The sequence below is a fragment of the Rhynchophorus ferrugineus genome, unplaced genomic scaffold (genome assembly GCF_030347505.1).
Source record: "Rhynchophorus ferrugineus isolate W39M unplaced genomic scaffold, kcgeb_rfMv2 rfM2, whole genome shotgun sequence".
NCBI classification, from domain to species: domain Eukaryota; kingdom Metazoa; phylum Arthropoda; class Insecta; order Coleoptera; family Curculionidae; genus Rhynchophorus; species Rhynchophorus ferrugineus.
In genome coordinates this window covers 45,137,099-45,157,242 of record NW_027472581.1, presented here as the reverse complement: position 1 = coordinate 45,157,242, position 20,144 = coordinate 45,137,099, and the positions used below count along the sequence as shown (strand labels likewise).

At 30.1% G+C, this 20,144-nt stretch overlaps 1 protein-coding gene and 1 long non-coding RNA gene across 7 annotated transcripts in view; both read right to left on the bottom strand.

The window, feature by feature from the left end:
• The window catches only part of Akap200 (A kinase anchor protein 200), a 272,973-nt gene that overhangs the window by 35,548 nt on the left and 217,281 nt on the right, over positions 1-20,144 (bottom strand). The window lies entirely within an intron of this gene.
• LOC143189932 (uncharacterized) lies at positions 3,145-3,611 on the bottom strand. 2 transcript variants are annotated; one of them, XR_013004114.1, is made up of 2 exons: positions 3,477-3,611; positions 3,145-3,351 (listed from the first exon to the last, which is right to left on the bottom strand). It is a non-coding gene; the product is annotated as an uncharacterized LOC143189932 (long non-coding RNA). The 2 variants fall into 2 exon arrangements; XR_013004115.1 differs by having other exon boundaries at positions 3,416-3,548.

Here is a 20,144-nt window from a genome sequence, read left to right as displayed (position 1 = left end):
TCCATTGCGCCGATAACTTTCTCATTCAGAATATGACACCCTCTTACGCCATATACGCCCTCAATATACGAGGGCGTATATGTATAGAAGAAACACAGACAGAAAGGAAAAAAGGTAGATGACAACCTACGCAAACTTGGGACGAAGGCATCAGCGAACTGTAAAAAAAATCGCACCTGAAGCCGAAGTAATCCGAAGTAAGCCGACCAAATCGGCCAAGCGATGGGAGCTTTTGCTTCTCTGAGATGGTGCGTGTGGAAGAGAGAAAATATTACAATCAAAACTAATATCTGATACTTTACAACGCTTATCTTGCCAATTCTTCAATATAGCTCCTAGAATTGAACACTGTTACAGTTTGACGGGTGTAAGCCTGAGATCTTTCTTAGGTCATGTCAGAAAATAAGCCATTGGTTAAGATGCGGCAATCACTGCACAATAGAGGAACACATTCAGAGAGCCAGATTACAATGGTTTGAATATGTTTGACAAATGAAAAGTGTAAGAATTCCTCACGGACTTTTGTGACGAAATCAGCCTTTTGGATGGAAATAGGAGACATTGTCTGAGGCCAGAACAGCAGTAGCGAAATTTAGTGCAGAATGTTTGATGATTATTTTTTAAATTATAAGGTTTTTTGCTGTTTAGTTTTTATTATTAATTTTCATTAAAATACCTAATATAACCTATAAATTATGATTAGTCATTTTGGATAGATAATAAGACATTACCTCTATACGTTAAATATTATAAATAGAAGCAAATTATAATAACAGCTTTAGAAATCTAGATATCTAAACAACCTGCAATAGTATAAAGTATCAAATCAGCTGTAAAGCAACGTCCACAAAAAATATGAATGATTTAGAAGGCACAAAATGGACATTACAATAGAAAATAAACAATATATGCATGTGATACTTCGAAACTAAGCTCAAAAATCAAAGCTAAATTATTTTTCTCAAAATCAAGGTATTCTCTTAATTTAAAGGCATTCCTACACTGCCTGTTTAATCCAGGGAAAAGTGCTGATAAAAGTCACCAAGTGTATGTGCTATGGTTATTTTGATATAGAGGGCTACTTTTGGTTAGGAAAAAAGCAACGAGATTGAAGTTCTAACCATCGTAAACACTAAGGGAGATCACTATTGCAGTTAGATGGAAACGCTTAGATAGGAAGGCTTACCGTCATATTTTTCAAATATTACTCTTTTCGATTACCACTTGGACGTATTTATGCCACATTGACCTTGAACAGTATTTTTATAATGATAGCGGGATATCTCTTGGATAGCCTTACAAGTTATTGTCTTGTCTTTTGAGGACAATTAAAATACTACCAGAAAAATGGAAACCAGTGATAACTAGCAATGAACAATACGTGTAAGATTCTGTAATAAAGTCTAGAATATAAAAATCATTTCAGCCTTGTACATTAAAATCTTTAAAGCCTTTAAAATCAAAAATCTAACCGAGCAAATACCAACCCAAAAATAACGGTCACGCATGTAAGTTGTATCCAAACATCGTACATAGCCTGTCGTATTATTAACGAACTTAGTAATGAGACACCGTCAAAATTATTAATATCCTGTAAATAACTAGCAAATTTTATATACTGTACACAATCTACGCGACTATATTTTCAGGAATTTAGAGAATTCGCGACGCATTTCTGAAAGTGCGACTTTCAAAAACGACTATTATTATTCCTATACATAATTTTAGACAGTAAATAAAACCTGAAGGTTACAGCGCCTTGGTAAAAAAAGTACGTTAGGCCGAACAGCATAGCCCCATTTCTCAAAGCGGTGTGTGTTTTCTAATGCGAAGAGAAATCCATACTTTCGCGTACATAAGTCCCGACATGCAGTTGTGATGAAGAGGAAAAAAACGGATCGCTATCGGATTACTTCCGTTGATTGAAATTTGTAGTTTCGTGATAGCCAAATGCATTCGTTGAATGAAAACAGACTCCTAGCTAACATCTAAAGTAAAGCATGATCCAGAAATATTCAAACATATATGCATATATTACTGTATAAACCAAATATTTTATGCAATCAAATTTGATACAATTTTGATGTAATAATATATCAAATTATAATAGATACAGTTATATTACGTTACTAGAAAACCAACCACTATGAAAAATGAACAAATTGCTATAAATTACCTTACATTTATAAATTTAATATCATTAAATCCACAGCATTTTTAATAACGATCATTTCGGATGATAAAATTATTTTCCAAAATCTTAAAAGCTTAATATCAGCTCTGTTAATAGAAGATAGGAATATACAAAGAACAATATAATATTATCATCATCATGCAGAACGAGAGTTGTTTTATATATAACGGGATATGTTCAACTATTGCTTGTTCACATCTTGTAACTGATTTCAATTTCGGTCATAATACGTTTTGCGTGAGCTGTTATCAGATTGAGACATCTTTATATATTATTAGTAGTATCACAACAATATACAATAACTATGGAAACTATCAACAGCTCCAACAACTAATGTCTTGTCTAATGTAGTCCAGATGTTAATATGACAGCTCGTTTATGATTAGATAATAACGGTGAAATTATGTCATCGTCATATTGACAAAAATTATATTAAATCACAATTAATCAAAATTCCAGTAAATGTACAGGGGTCCATATCTTAAATTTGTATTGCGCTAAAGCAGTTAATGCGGATAAACACGTTTTTACAACTAAAGTATATTTAAAAGATAGATACATGCTCTGGGGATTTTCGGAAGTTTCTTGTACAGTGCAATATTTACCAATCACGAGATTATTCTAGTTTTAAGTTACTATAAAGGAAAAAGTTCTGAAACGGGTTCTGCACATGTGCTTCCAATTCGTGATACAATTCACATAATTATGAAGCAAAATTTGTATTTCTATCCTTACAAAATTCAATTAATGCAAGTTTAAAAAGAAATTGATTATGTTTGAAGAAAAACCGGATATTCTTACACTTTTGGTTAGAGCCGAACGTAATAAAGAATAGAATCGATAGCAGTGTATGCAATAAAAAAAAATCATACTGAGCACACTGTATTAGTAAATCTAGTTAAATTACCAGCTAATTATTTTATCAAAAAATTTTAATGAATTCAATGAAATTAATTTTTAAAAATAATTATTTAATTAAAGTAATAAAGAATGTAGTAAATTTAATCGTTCTGTTGATTATTCATTGTTGACAATAATTTAAAATCAATTATCTGCAATATACATTTTGAAAATTTTCTATCAAACCTTGGGTTGGAGCAACAAGAAGAATGGTATCCATAATGACATATTTGTCACCTGATATCCCAGATGCTTACCTGAAACAAAAAGAAATATTAATTATTATGGTTTAGGAATCATACACACTTTTTATTAATTTACTTAAATGTATTATTAAGTAAAAAAACAAACAAAAATAGTAAATATTAGCTTGCGATGTCACCTTGAAATATTTTATCGATACTATTAAACTTATTCGTATTTAATGGTTTGTATATATTTCAGTTTTGAATACAATCATGCTGATGTATATTAGAAAAGCTTGTAAATATTTTTTTTTTGGCACGCAAAACCAAAATATTTTCAAACTGTCACGACCGCAGCGTATACTTATATTTTTCGACGTTATAACTGAACGACGACGATTTTCCAAATTAAAATCGTTTGCATCGTCGCATACAAGATGAAATGCAAATTGGATTTTTCAGGCTTGGCTTCCTCTAATTGCGTATGAAATGATTTCGTCGTTTAATGAAGTAAATTGCACCTTATGACCATTTTTATACCGCGGCCCCTTTTAAAACATTAAAAACAAACTCAAATATTCAATTAACTTCCTGGTCTCAGTCTAGTTCCTCAAGACTAATGTCTTGGAACTACCAAAAATCATACACTTAAGATAAGCTCGTTGAATCAAGAAAATATATTTTCGATATTAGAAAATACATTGAAGCTAATTTTGAAGAATATATATTTTGAGGTTTTGATAAATATTTTTGCTAAATCCACTACTTAAATCGTATAAGATTCAACAAGATACAATTATTTTGTGCAAACAAATATTTAGACTAGTATATTTTGATAAAAAATATCAAGTATAAATAAATAGTACAAAGAATGTCTATGCGTTGCGTGTGCGTGTATGCCTATGGTATGCGTTAAAATCTAGGTATGGTATATATTAAATCCTGAGAAAGATCGTGATCCTAATAAAATAAATATAGAATATCCACCAAGAGCAATTGGAAATTAAAATATATATTAGTCAGATAAAAGGAAGAAACCGTGACTTAAAAACAAAAGAATGATATATTTATTATTTTATAATTGGATAACTATTGGACGTATGCATAAGATCTGATTTGAAAAGATTGCTCCTTATGTACTAAATAACTCACTGTGACAAACTGCAACAAAATGCTCACTGTGACAACTAATTTTTTAATAGATTAGATATATAACAATATTAGTTGTGATATTTTTATGGATGGAACTACTATATGGTACTATATGGAATATGAAACGACTTGGTATAGTAATATTCAATACATAATACTTTGAAGAATATTGGTTATTACTGAAATAAAATTAAAAAATAAAAGACAACTTTTGTGAACATTCAATAATTTATGTAGAAATTTGAAAATGTATCCTAGGCAATTCCAGTTTTAAACAAAAACATCAGCACTAAATCCAACAAAATAATGTTCTAGGAAATTATATCTTGCTTGATACCTAGAGATCAGGGCCTGGAAGAGGCTACTGATGGAAACAAATAAAGCGCATGAAGAATACCTCCGCAACTAAATTAATATTAAAATAGTCTAGGTTCTTGACCAATGGTGAATAATAAGAAGACTTATTAAATCGTCAGTGCAAGAGTGATTCACATAGCGTTCCACTGTCAGTAGGTGTTCGAATACGAGGTGTCACAATAAAATAACAAGGCTAATTTTACAGACCAATACAATGCATTCTCCTTCGATTCACTTGTTTCTTTCATATCTGTAAATATGTCATGTAAATAGTCTGACCATGGCAAAATTTAAATTAACACAAAGGAGAGATAATTATTCGTATGACTACTGAAACTACAAGAATCAACAGAAAATACATCACAAATGATACAAATTTTAAAAAGATGTTTGAACTTTGGGGATAGGTACTGGCCCCTTTATGCCATTCAAAAAAAAATGTTAACATGCGACGAATTTTAGTTTTTCCTTCATAGGTTACTTAAGTGTCAATGAATTGGAACAATCCAACGTTACCTATATCTTAGTGATAATTAGCATACAAACACAAACCTTTAAAAATTTTGTAAATAAAGAATAATTCTCCAGGATGTAATATTAACTCATATTTGATTCTGACCAAGAGATTTAAAATATCTATTTATTTTATTTTGTACCATATAATTTTAATTAGCTCTATAGAATTAAATCCGCACTAAAAGTAACAAGATTTTGGACCGTTGGAATGAAAGAAAAAACAGCACGATTTAAAAATAGTTAAGTTAAGGTTATATTTTTATGAAGAAGTGTAAATAAATGCAAGCAAAAATTTGCGACGAAGTTTCGCCTTAAATTAATTTACGCCTTAAAAAATATTTACTGCACAATCAACAACAAATAAACACAATTATGTGAAACATTAGATCGTCTTAAATGAATATGAGTCTATAATAAAAAAATATCCAAAATAATTGTTCATGGTCAACTGAATTTATAACGCCATATAATAAAACAACAAAGCTAAATAAATACATTAATAACAATCAAAAAAGCATTTGTTAATTACGAGTAGTGGTTTCCTGCATACATTGCTGCTGCAGTTAAAATGACGACGCTAACCATTCTCCGGGTCATTTAACATACCAGACTACTGACCCAGAGAACAATTCGTCTGACCAAATGGCTACCATGCAATTATAGTAATTAAATGACGAATTCTATTTCCTGTCAGTCTGGTCTACCCACCAGACCAGTCGCTGCAGCGGTCGCGATATTTCTGCCAAGATGGTTGCCCCCGCATAGGCTCGCCTGTCTTGCACTGCTGCAACCGCCTGCGTAGGTTTCTTCTCGTTCTTTCGTCTAGCGGGAAAAAAGAAGTTGCGGTCGTGGTCAGCGTTGCCGCATGTTATATAAGTAAGTTAATGCCGCAATAAACCCGTAATATATGGTGCTTAAGTATGTTACGAGAGGGTTCCAACATAAATTAATATCGTTTACGTGAACGTCGTTATTTACCCGGTGTTACAATAAATAATTTCGGATATTGGTTCTTGTTCTTTCCCCGTCCTTCGATCTCGCAACAATGTTCACAGTCAAAGCCAACTTTCTAGTTGTATATTAATGACCTGTGCAACACGACCATAAACTTTCGGCGTATAGTTTAATTGGTTATTATTTTATTCTAATAACTAGTAAGAAACACATTTCATTGCACCTGTTAGATTTTCATATCTTGGTTCACTTGTATAGTGTCTTTGAAAGCGTGTAATTCTGTTAATTCTGGAACAAAATACTGAGTATGCCTTAAAATAACTTTTATTTATTGATATGTTGGGAAACAAAAAATTTCGGCTTTTCTCTGATAGGTTATTTTGAAGGAACACGCTATTATTATTTCTTCAATGAAACTCAGCGCATTTGTCAAAAGTTGTTGTGCTGATAAAAAATCATGGTGTTTATGGCGATGGTTGTCAGTGAATATCAGTCTTAACTTACGACACTGCTATGGAATTTAATATTGGCCATAAAACAGTTTTGAGTCCTTTATATATGATTGGATACCAAAAGAATTTTGATACATGAGTTAATAATGAACTATTTAATAAGCCGAATTTCCATTCTTTCAAAGTGCTGTTGAAATGGAACGAAATTGAAGTCAGAAAAGTATTTGGTAGGACTGGAAAAGAATTGCTGATCGTACAACTCGGATCATGCCACATCTGACTAGCATTGACTCTCAAAAAAAATTTTCTTAATGGTTTGGTGAACCTTAACAGCATGGTGAAAATAATTTTATAATGGTTAGTTAAGTAGATTTTGTTTAGCTAACAATAATTAAGTAAGATTTTTGTCATGGTGTTTTAACTGAAGCCACGTTTGAGCTAAGAAAGCGTGCTTTATTAAAAGAAAGCTGCTTTACGCTGATCTGTGTTAGGCACTTTAAGAACTATCTAAATCATTGGAAAAGTTAACTTTGAACGATAGGCAAAGGTTTGACAGCTAATTGCAAACCTAGAACGTCTGGCGAACCAGGCATTCTTACAAATCATCATTGTACTATCATTCCTTGCAAACCCAATTTATATATTTAGTAGGATTAGAAGGATGTGAACCATTTAAAATTATAAAGAGGTAAAACGGAATGAAATCTTAACTGGATTATTACAATTAAAATATACTGAATGCTCTAAAAGACATAGCACAAATCTAATATTTAAAACGAATATTTGATAATTATAATTTGTAATTGCATGGGCCCTAAATTCTGTAAAAATTTTGGATATTTTAGAGGATACTGATTTTTCATTCAACTGTTTCTTGTAATAAATCGTAAGAACATTGAACTAATGAAGAGGTATGATAATGTTTCTGAATACTATGCTGGAATAAAATTAATTTATTTTGGATATTCTGAAAAATTGGATTAATAGAATGCTATACTTATATAGACGACTGTAATAGTAAATACTCGTATTTTAATTGTCGAGAAATAAATAAAGAATTTTAACCGTAATCAATAAAAATTATATTGTCTTATATTAAGCGGATAATTTTATTTTTATTAAAGGAAGTACTGATATGAAAGAAACTTGTGAAAACATTTTAGCTTAGCATTACACGAACATAAAATACATTCATTCAAAACGATTGGCATCACTGTAAGACATAATCTTTTAAGAGTCTATTTTGTACTCAAGAATATTTTCTTAGTCATATCCCTAAAATATAAGGCAGCCATGAGGGCTATTCCGGTTCAATCTCTGATTATTTTAAGCATTATTTGAGTCAGCGCTTAGCATCGAAGGTATATATCAGGAAATGCTCGGAATAAAAAAATAAAACTCTAGATAAAATTAGATGTATGGTGGTGATGTTGCTGCAAGTTATTTTAAGTGACAGTATAATAAGAAGAGAAAAACAATGTGACAGAGCATATTCAAAATATTAAATGAACATTTTCACTGCTTATATAATTATTTGATAAAATTACATATTAAAAATCAACAAGATGGTACGCTAATTATTAGATACTAATGAAACTCTCAAAATATAAGCTGCTTGATATAGTACACTATCTGTTTAAGAACAAGTTAATCTTCGAGTTAAATCCAGTAAGATATCTGGAAGGATCAGGGCCACTTGCCGATTCAAAGGCCTACTTTATCAGGCTTTGATCAAATTAGGTTACTTATACAGGCAGTTCTATTCATTTTCGTTAACCAGAGAAAAACTCCAGATCCATATCACTAAAGTTGAAAAATTCTCCAATTTAAAATCATTTTCAACAAGATTTAAGTAAATAAATTGATAAAATAAATGTAATTAAATTTACATTATAATGAAAATAAAAATTAAGAATTAAACAGACTACTGGAATATATAAAATAATTATGACTATATTATATTATTTCAGAGAGAAACATGGAACCGGTTATAAACTATTTTTAATTAAAACTAAAAGAATTTCATCTAAAAGAATTCTAGACATGTTAATATACATTTTTAGTTTGTTAATTTTTTTTTGTTTAAATAATAAAAGATTTGTAACTATCTATATTAATGTCCAGACTTGAGAATGTTCGTAGTCGAGGAATTGGAAACTCTGCTAAACAAAATTATCATGGGAGTTTGTCATTCAGTATAAACACGACATATGTCATAGTTTCGTACACATAAAAATTCATTTACACATAAAATGTGTAAAATTTGTAGAAAAGTAATATAATTCCTATAGGAAATGCTGTAAATGTAACGAATTATCATCCTATCATCACTAAAGACACCTCTTTCTATGTGAAATGGTTTGTATAAGATTTAATTAATATTTTAATTATACTTTTTCATAAAATGTGGTGGCCGATGGACAAATAATAATGAGAAATAATAATGAACATAATTTTTCACAATAAAGTTTTGAATGTATAAAAACGTATTTAGTCATTTAATTTATTTTCAAACAATCCACGTAAATGGTTATCAAATTCTACACTTAATACTCGAAACAAAATTAAATGTTTTGTTTTTAGCATTCTTTTACAAACTACAAAAAAATGTTACTAAAGAGATACACTGAAATCTTAACTTTTTAACATCTGAACTAGAATTAAATAAAAAGCAAACTCAATAAAATTCAAGAAACTAAAGCAACGTCATGCAACAACGTACTGGGGTCAATTATTTTTTTACCCTGTACATGTGATATACTGATACCGTAAAAAGTCATCACAGCAAAAAATAGCAAATAAAACTGCGAAAATGTAAATTGGAGACAATAGCCAAGAGACAACCAGAAAAAAACGCAAAGAATATAAGTATGTGGACCCAGACATATAGAATAAAAGTCAATGAGGCAAAGTTGGTGCACACTGAATTAACATACAATTAAACTGTTCCTATATTAATAGCTTTGAATAATGTTATCATTACATTCAGTAATCATAGTAGTTCTAAGAACCTTGGGATGCAAAACTTCGCTCGAATAAAAACATCAGGAAGAAAAAAGAAATAAAGTTGCTATTTCTGAAATATTTATTAAAAGTTTTTTGTATAACAGCATGCCTACGAAGTCCAGTATTGGGATATTATGGGAGAATTAATAAAGTATTTCAGAATAAAGGCTTAAGAAATCTCGCGGATGAATACTCTACCAGAACAAGGAAGTTTTATTTCTTTGGAATATTAAGTAAGGATTAATGAGTTATATAAATAAATCTACTAATGTCTAAACCATATAGCGGTAATACAAATTGTATAAAGGTAACATTAATTCAATTTTGACAGCAATTAAACATTATAAATTTTAAAACTATTAAAAATATGTTATTAAATATAATTGGCAACAAATTCGTGAATAAGTAGCTATGATACTAACATATAATAAATTGTGACTATTTGAATATTCTTTCACATAAGCAGCCTGAATAAAATTACACCGTTTAATTTTCATTCACACACCAGAATATAACTATAAATTTAATTGAATGGATAGCACGATCTTTAGATTTTAATTCGCTGAATCGCTGCTCCCGGAAGTAACATGAGCACTCCGTAAATAGCATGAAGAAAATACTTAATGTTGCTTGGAAAGAATTTCGTTTAAATTATAAGTTGACATTTCGTAATGGTCTTTCTCTTACAATATTTAAGGCTTTATCTTACATAGCCGTTCACCCAGTCGACCGTTTCCATTGAATATTATCAGGCCGTTTATCTCGACCAGGACACGGGCTGCTGCCTCGCTCTGGCGGCGCGAGTTCGAAGGTGGTATTATTAGCGATTGTCTTTAGATGGCGCCCATCAACCGGCACGAATTAAAATATCGAGGGGAGACAACTTTAAAAGGGAAAATGAAAGACCGCTTCCAGACGTTTGACGTGTAATGGAAAATTGATGAGCCTCACGTTACGTTTAAGGCGAATAAAACCGGAGAGCACGCGGAAAATAAAAGCCACTCGGATCAAAGTAACGGCGGTTGGGAAAAAAGAGCAACACTAGTCAAACAAACGACCCTAATAACGCCCGAGACGAGCCCCACGCTCGCAGGGTCGTTTTGTGTATTTTCCTACTAGAATATAATAGGCATTTGCTCGTATAACGTGAAACCAAGGTTGAAATTTCGTTACAGCATGAAAGTATATGGGATAAATAACGTCATTTTATCTACATGGATAGGCAAAATTGTTTTAGTTTGTATATAAATTTTAGTTTTTAAGGCAATGAAGGCAAATAATCTACAACATATTTCCACTGGTGAGTCAATATATTAGCCATACTCAGAAGACTATAGACTAGTATGTTACAAAAAATATTGATACCAAAAATTGTAAAATTGAATCATGCTTTGATTTTATCATCTGATCACTAGCCAGTAATCTTTATATTATTTTGCACTGTATTGCTGGTCCCTCCTGTATGCAGCATAAGATCACATCTCATGAAGCCGATGAGGCAATCTGTTGTCACTATCTTAACATTTTCTTCATTTATGGCTAAGACTTCACATTGCGACTATCGTTAACATCGATTATAGATAGCACTATTATTATTATTCGCGAACATATCTGTTACTCAATGCTATCCATATAATTGCATCCACTATGTTTAAAAGCAATGTAAAGACAATAGCTTCTTGGTGAACACCGGCTCGAAATTCGATATTTCGTTTCGAATTTGCATACAACTAATATTCATATGTACACGAATTGTTCAAGACATATACATTCAGTTATACTCTAAAACAATAGGGCATAGTTGAAGTCGTGCAACAAAAAAGCTAAATTTTAATTATCTATGAAAACATGTATGCTGAAGGCATGAAAATAGCATACATGAAAGCTGTATGCTATTAAATTATGATGATCTATCACAGAAATGATGTACCAGACCTCCAATATATGCTATTCATTCTGACCTGAGGGTACATATTCGAAGATCAGCTCACAGTTCTGAATTTAAAACAATAAAAGGGACAAAAAATTATAATATCTGCTTTGTGTTTGAATATTCGATAGTATAAAATAAAGTAAAACGTACTATATCAATCATGTATGATCTACTTACTGATAAAATCATATCAATTAAGGTTTTGCAAAAGGAAGGTCATATACTTTTTATTAAGGAAATATTATAAACAATACTAGATATGTTTATTAAACTAAATATCTCAATCATGAAAAAACAGAATTTGGAATAATGATTTGGTGTTAGCAAAAAAATATTTTTCACTAAAAAATGGGCTACTTTCCTATGGGTTAATAAATAATCTAGGCACACTCGACTTTCGATGTTGTGCATTAACAAGCCCAAGAATTATTATACATTTTCTCAGTCTGCTGTATTAAATATATCTGTCCCAATTGCGTTACCTCTTTTTTGTTTCAATGTTTTAATAAAACATTAAATATGGACAACAATAGTAATAGTCATTTTTAATTCAATCAATTCAATTAATTCACATTTAAAAGAGTAGTTTTAATAAAAGTTAACAATTAATACAAAAGATGTAACACAACTTTAGTATTATGTGAAAAAGTAGACTAAAATGAATACAAATTATAACATTTTGTTCATAATGTCATTAACAAAAAAAACTTAATGTTTCTAAAACTCATGCCATTTTTCACCTTGATATGTTAATTAAGTCTACATGACTTTATAATTACAGCAAGCACCAGGTGCAGACAATGCTCTGGCGGCGTAGGGTGTGGTCTCGACCCGGCACAGCTCGTACTTTGTTTTATACGAAAATGACTCATTGCATAGACTTCATGTATTGGATCGGCTTAAATAATTCCAGCAACATAGGAAATTTCAAATTCAAATTAATTATTTGGAATAAAGCACATTCTGCATATACTCGTCAATGTCTTTGTAAACGTGTAGATTTTTCTCATATTAGTTTTTTATTTATTTTTAAATATATTATAGATAATATATGATATAACACAAAATATAAACAACTTCATCATAATAATATTGTATAAAATGGTATTTAAAACACAATATATTAATATACCTCAATAAAGATATTTTTCAATCCTGTATGTGGTAAATAAAAGTTGGTAGAATTATAAACCGAACCTTCGCCATTTAATCAAGATGAATTAATCAATACTAAATTAAAAAAGCAGAAAAGACAAAATAAAAGAGAAACATTCTGGGACTGAATGAAAAATTCCCGAAGTGGCAGAATTACAGTTTCACAATTTTTATATAGAATCGCAATAATACATATTATGTGAATGTAAATCAAATGTGGTAAGATTATGGATACATATATATGTGCAATAAATATTCCAGGGTTTACGGGATGCACTGTGTAAAATATGTATTTGAGTGAATAGGTACTAACTCAGCTGCAAATGATATTTCAACTAAATTAAGAGAAAATGCAATCTCTGCGTTAGAAAATAAAGAAAATATATTCGAGTTCTCTATATATGACTACATAGTCGGGTACATTAGGTCGAAATAAGAAATTCATTATCATTTTACTGTGTTGTAGAAACAAATGAACGATGAAAAGTTATATTTTTCAAAAATCAAAGTCACTATATTGACAAATTACTGAAAATGTGCGGATTCATGACCCATTAGGGATACTACTGAAAAAATTGCCTGTAAAGATCTACCTCTTAGGTGATTTAATTATTGTTGCTAAAAAATTATATTTCATAATTATTTTTATTTCTATTCTAATTTTGGATACATGTTTTCAAATTTGAATATTTGTTAGTTTATCCGCTGATGTATAATATGGTGTGTTAGAAGAATGATTATTTAAACGCAAAATGAAACCTAACGAAGTTTGAAATACGTTTGAAATAAAGACGGAAATTGGCATTCAGCAAACCGATAAATCATACTTCTGTAATTCATGTAACGTTCGAAGAGATGGAAGGTCAGTAGTAAGTTCTTTGGCCCATGTGAATTAATATTATTATTATTAGCTTGTGTTATGTAGAGGATCATATCCTAACCTTGCGAGATACTGGTCAAAATACCAGCGTAACTATATAAGAGATGGTGAGTTATTGCTGCCGTGGTCGGCCGTTTTTAGAACAATATGATCAAGGATTTCATAAGAAATATGGAAATAACTGATGCATGTTATGTAGATATTTATTTGAATGTTGTTATATCTGATGGCAATGTGGTATAAAAAGTGGATATATAAAATAACTAAAAAAATTATTTAAATAATAAAAAATGTAAAATGACAATGAATAAGACGATTCGCTTAAGAAAATCCGTATTTCACCTATATATCAAAGATGTCTCGAATAGAAAAGATAGGAAATGCTTATTATTTAAAAAAAAATTTTTGTTGTTTAAAATTTTAGTCTTTTGTAATCTACACAGAGATTTATATGGCTATATATTTGAGTATATGTATTAGCGCCTTTCTGCAGAGATTTTCTTGAACGGTCCTTGGGACGCTTTATTCACGCCCCAGTAATGATTTCTTAATTAAATTAACGAAATACAATGAGTGATTCAAATTGCAATTTTTATAAAAATTAGCTATAAGTGTCGATTAAAAAGATGGATGAGCTCTCAAAAGCACGAATGTTTGGCTAAAACGTGATAAATTGAAGTTTTGGAGATGACACACAATTGGGTTATCAACTGATAGTTCCCTTCTTGTAAATTTTGATATTCCAGTTTTATGGCTATAACTTAAGTTGATGAGCATTCTTAAAGAGTATAATTCCTGAGATACTATTCATGAGACCTCCTATTAGGTATATATTTTTTAATCACGATGGAAACAAAATTGAGCTTCTTGCTCGACATTAATTTTTAAATAACAACAAACTGTCCCACAATCAGCTTCTAATTAATTGCTAGACAGTTTTATAGAAAATTTTGGAAGATTCGATGTAGATATAGATATTAAAAGATAAATAAATCCCATATATCTCTTTTATCTGTTTCAGAAATATGTCATTTTTATGGAAAAACTGAGATAGTGACATATTAGATTCCTAACCAAGAAAATTAAGTTGTTATTTTATGATCGTGTCACTTTACAATTAGTTATATTATTTAATCTATTCATTATGAGAAATAGAAAATATAGATCACAAATGTTGTTATTAAATTATTGTGTTCTAACTTTAGAGTTTAGTATAATTCGGAATGTTTAATAAACGTCTGTGTCGTAACATATTTTGTATGCAATTAACTTCAATACTACATACATTTATAACTTAGATGCAATTATACCATAAACGCATAAGTAATAATGTCTCGAAGACACTTAAAAGACAGCAAATATATTTTAACTTATCGAGTAATAAATAGCAGCGGAGCAAGTTACCGCCAATAATAAATTTCTTCAATTTAATGAATTACTCCAGTATTCTCAGCTTGTTACAAATACAATATACTTTATTACAGCTTTTAATATCTACACGGTAGTGTAGTTACAGTGAACATTCGATCGGATAATAAATTATTTAATTAATATTAAATATATTTAGTAAATTTAAAAGATCCACGAAATGAAATCCTTGAAATAATATTCATCTGGTTAGAGAATTGGTAAACTAAACTCTAATATGCATTTGCATTAACATCACGCAAAAGTTACATTTATAAATTCCTAATATCTGAGGTTGTAATATTAAATTGTAATTAAAATAATATTAAATTGTTTAAGGTTATGGAATTTAATCGCAGGGCATGAGACCGGAAGTCAAGCTCTAATGGAAAGAGCATGTTTAGAAGAAATGAACATGACTCTGTAAAAAAAATGTGATGTTTACTTGGACGACAATGTCAATTGCGTACTGAATCCGCCACCGTGGATCTGCAGTGTGTAATTATGGCTCTATAGTCAATACGATCCAAGAAACAATAACAATTATGTGTGAAAATTGCGATGTGCTAAAAACAATATTAAGGAAAACTCATTAGATAGTGAAAAACTAGTAATATGGATGTCATGTACTTTAAAAAAAAGTTCTTCAGCAAAGGACACGAAAAATCTTGGATAGCAGACAAAATGTAGAGGCTTCAAATAAATATATATTAAATAACACATGGGCTGAAAAGTCTCGAAAAGAAGAAAGGTGGTAAAATTTCATGATATTCTACTCATAAGTTTGTGAGCTATTGTGTTAAGACTGACACTACTTTTGTTATTTTCAAAATAATGGATCAAAAACAAATTAATGTTTTAATTTTACAATGTTTCTTGGGAAAATATATAGTTCAAGCGAAGCAATGGACTTCGCTTTATCAGAAACATCAATAAAAAGTTAGTTGTTGACTTCAGACGTAGTCGTAGAGACATCGATGATGGAGTGGACGCCCAAAGGAGGTGGTAACACCAGAAAAAATAAAAAATCCACAAAATCGTTTGAATGATCGAAAAGTGAAGTTGGATGAGTTAGCTAACATCGTCAAGATATCAAACGAACGTGTTGGTTTTATATTGCATGCAAGAAAGCTATGTTCAAAGTGGGTGCCGCGTTTGCTCACTGTTTGGTCATGTTTAAACGTAAAAACCGCAATTTTAACGTCGATATATGACAATAGATGAAACATCGATCCATCACTTCATTCCGGAATCAAAACGATCGTCATTTGAGTCGACAGCAGCTGGAGACAGGCCTATTTTGAGGCAAAAGATAAATCGTTCTACAAAAGTAGTATTGAAATGTAAGAGCGACGTAGGAATTATTGTATGGCTCTTGATGGAGATTATGTTGATGAATAAACGCAATTTTGAACAAAAATAATGCGTTTTTTGTTTGTTACGCACTGGATTTTTCAGCCCATGTGTTACTTCAAGAAGCACTTGTATCATTGGGAGTTATTAACACCAATCGCAGAAATGATAAATAAAAAAACAAATTGAGAAGGGTTTATTGTTATGTGATTTTTGATTTGTGAACAGCAATGTCAAATCCAGTTAATATATTTGGCAGATTCATATGAGTGTAATTTATTGTGAACTACAAAAAATATCTACAAATCCTCCAGTTGTTCGATTGGAACAACATTTATTTCAAGTTTATCGAAATGACGTTCGCCATTATGAAACTTTACAAAAAAGTCTAACCCGAAATGTTGAAAAATCATAACTAGAGATGCACAGTATATTCTTTATTACATATTTTAATACTTAATTTTAAATGAGCTGTTTTTTATTTATTATAAAAATACAACGAATTAATTTCGATACTTTATAGTAGTTTAAAAATGTAGGCAACTATTTTTCTGTGTATTTGAAATGATACAATCCGACCGATATTTCTATCTAAAATCTTCTATAAAAAAACTGAAATGCTGTCTCATTGACCGAAAGGTTAGTTTCGCATCTTCTCTCGTGAGGAAACCAGTGATATATAAAGCAAATATGGTTAAGGTTGTAGGAAAGCCCACGAGAATATACTATGTAACGAACCTGTTTCTCTTCAGAGAGGAAATCATTAGATTATTATTTAAAAGGAAATATTACTTTTTTACCAAGGTCCATATAGAGTAAAAGCAAAATTATTAACTTATTAAAGCTTCTTTTGTCAGATGATATCTGTCGTTGTATCGTGCGTTGATGTTTTAATCCCTTACCTGAAACAAGGAAAAATACATTATTAGTTACGTCAGTAACTATAATATATACAGTTAATTATGTAATAGTTTATATAATAATTGATCTTTTATTTAGTGTTTTAAATTGAGATCAAAAATATCTATTTACTTTACAATTCATTGTTTTTCAAAATAGAGGCTCATGAAGATCGTAAAGTTCATCATGTGTTAAAACCAATTTTAACATTCCGAGCAGGCGATCTAAGCTTACTTCTAAAAAGATCACTTTCTTAACCATCTTAAAATTAACAATCCCTTTTTGAAGTGCCGAGATACGAAAATTCCAGCTCAGTTTTGATTTACAGAAATAAAAATGTAAAATTAGAAGTAGGACAAAATCGATATCGACACTCACAATACTCAAAAAATCATGTATTTGATGTTATTTGACATACCATTGTGAACAGATAAGTCAATCTATTTTGATTAAAAAATTTCAATGATTCGATTTCGAAGCAATGTTGCTTTATTCTCCAAAATATCCAATAGAGTACATGCATTTATCGATAAGTTACATGTTGATTGTAGTTATAAGTTAATTTATCCAAAATATTTAGAATTAAATCTAATTATTTAGAATATTAATTATTATGTGAAGTGTCATATAACGATATTCAAGCTATAATGGACAATTCAAAGGTAACTCAAGAGATGTGCCAATAGCTCTCACATATCAGAATTATTTCAATATGAATAATGTTGAAATGTAAAAAAATACGAGAGACATCAATTAGGATAAAATATCGATTTTAGAGGAATAAAATTAAATATAAAAATGTAATGTCAGTTAGAAATAATTTTCACGAATTGTTTTGCATGTCATTTTCAAAAAAGCTATGTTTCAGCAACCATGTCTTAATGAAAAATATTCTTTTTAAAGACAATTGGACCTGTATTTTTGACTGAATTATTGTATCGAACGTTCAGTAATGAAATGTTCAGATAAATTGTTAGCATGTCATATTTAAAACAAAAAAAAAAACGAAATCAGCTTTGCAATGGAACAGCCAGTATTGTTGTTTCAACGAAAAACACTATTGTAAAATACAATTCGGCCTATATTTTTATTGCGTTTTTGTGTACTGTATTAGATATTTTCTCAGTAATGAAATACTTAAGAAAGTACCTACGATTCATTACATCACAAAAATTACTAACAATATTACTTATTGATCTAGAATCAGATGATACTTGATATAAAGTATTTGCATTGTAATAATATTTAAATATTTAATAAAAACTTGAATAAAATACTCATTACAGAAAAATTCTCATACTAATTGTATGGCACAAATATGCCACTTTTCTAAAGATGCAAAGCGATCGAAAATCACAACCTTTCTTTATATAAAGACTAATTTAATAAATGCAGTTTGAGACCAGAATGGAATTGCTTGTCCCTTTCTTCCAGCGCCATCAACTACAGTTTAGGTGTTGACAGTCTAGTTGGAGAAGTATCGAAAACCCGAGGGGTAAAATACGCTTTAACAACAACGTTTTAAGTAAAATGGTGTGTTTGATTATTGGGCGTTGCCGGTTCTTTTAAGAACGGACCGAGTCTTCGAAATTGGATAACGCTGATGGGGCGACATTAGTTGACGTCGAAATGGAATGCGATAATGGCTGGACGTCGATTATCGAAGGGACTTATTTTATGAACAGAAAAACGGAAAAACAGAAAAAAAAACATTAAGAATACATTAACACGACAAGTCAACGTCTTTCGGTAAATTACGAACAAAGGAAAATAACTATAACAAAAGATATATCAGAAATGAATGATCAGATGGTATATTGGTAATACTAGTATATATGTGATATTATACTTATGTTCTCGTCCTCAGATTTCAAAAATATATGGAAAAAAAAATTTCTTTTTATAATAAGTGTAATGAAACGTATTTATAATTATTTCCTTGATTACAAATATCTAAGTTCCTTTGCTGTTACTGTGTTATAGCACTTTATCTTATTTATTTTATATTTCGTATTTATTTTAATTGTAGTTTAATAAATGCTAACTGTATCTCTTTGATACTAATGCATTATAATTAACAGGAAGGTACAAAGAAAAATGTTCTAGAAAATAACAAATCAAACAGACAGACTATAATATATGTAAAAAATTTTTGCATACGATTTAAGATATTCGGTTAATACTAGCGTTGGTAACTAACTTAGGTTAGTTACTACGTAGTTAGTTATAACGTAGGTTATTGACTGAAAACGACTATCGACTGCTTAGTAATTAATTACTTTTTACTATCGACTGTTTTAGTCGCTATTTTCGCTCCGACTCATTTCACTAATTTTTACTATTGTCTATTTGCGTCGAGTACTTTCAGTCGTCATTTTTGGTTCGAGTACTTTCTAACATTTTGGCTTTGCCCTTCTAGCTGCGACCTTGAAAATAATTAAATATATAAAAAATATATAGATTATACTTTTACATCACATTCAAAACGAAACTATTTATTAGAATGTAAGAGAATCCAACAATTATCTCTTTCCCAAAGAAAATTCGAGAAGGAATACGTACATCTTACTTATGGTACGGCTGAAAAAGTAATTACATTTTCAGTCTCAATTTTTTTGACAATCGGCTAGTTAGACTGTTTCGACTGATTTCAGACAATGGTTGCCAATGTTAGTTAATACCAATGATTATTACTATAGATTATTACAAATATTACGTGTTCGTCATATTCCTATTATGGGTTTTGGTTTCAACTATTTAAAAATGATAATTTTTATGTCAATGATACGAATCACGTCAT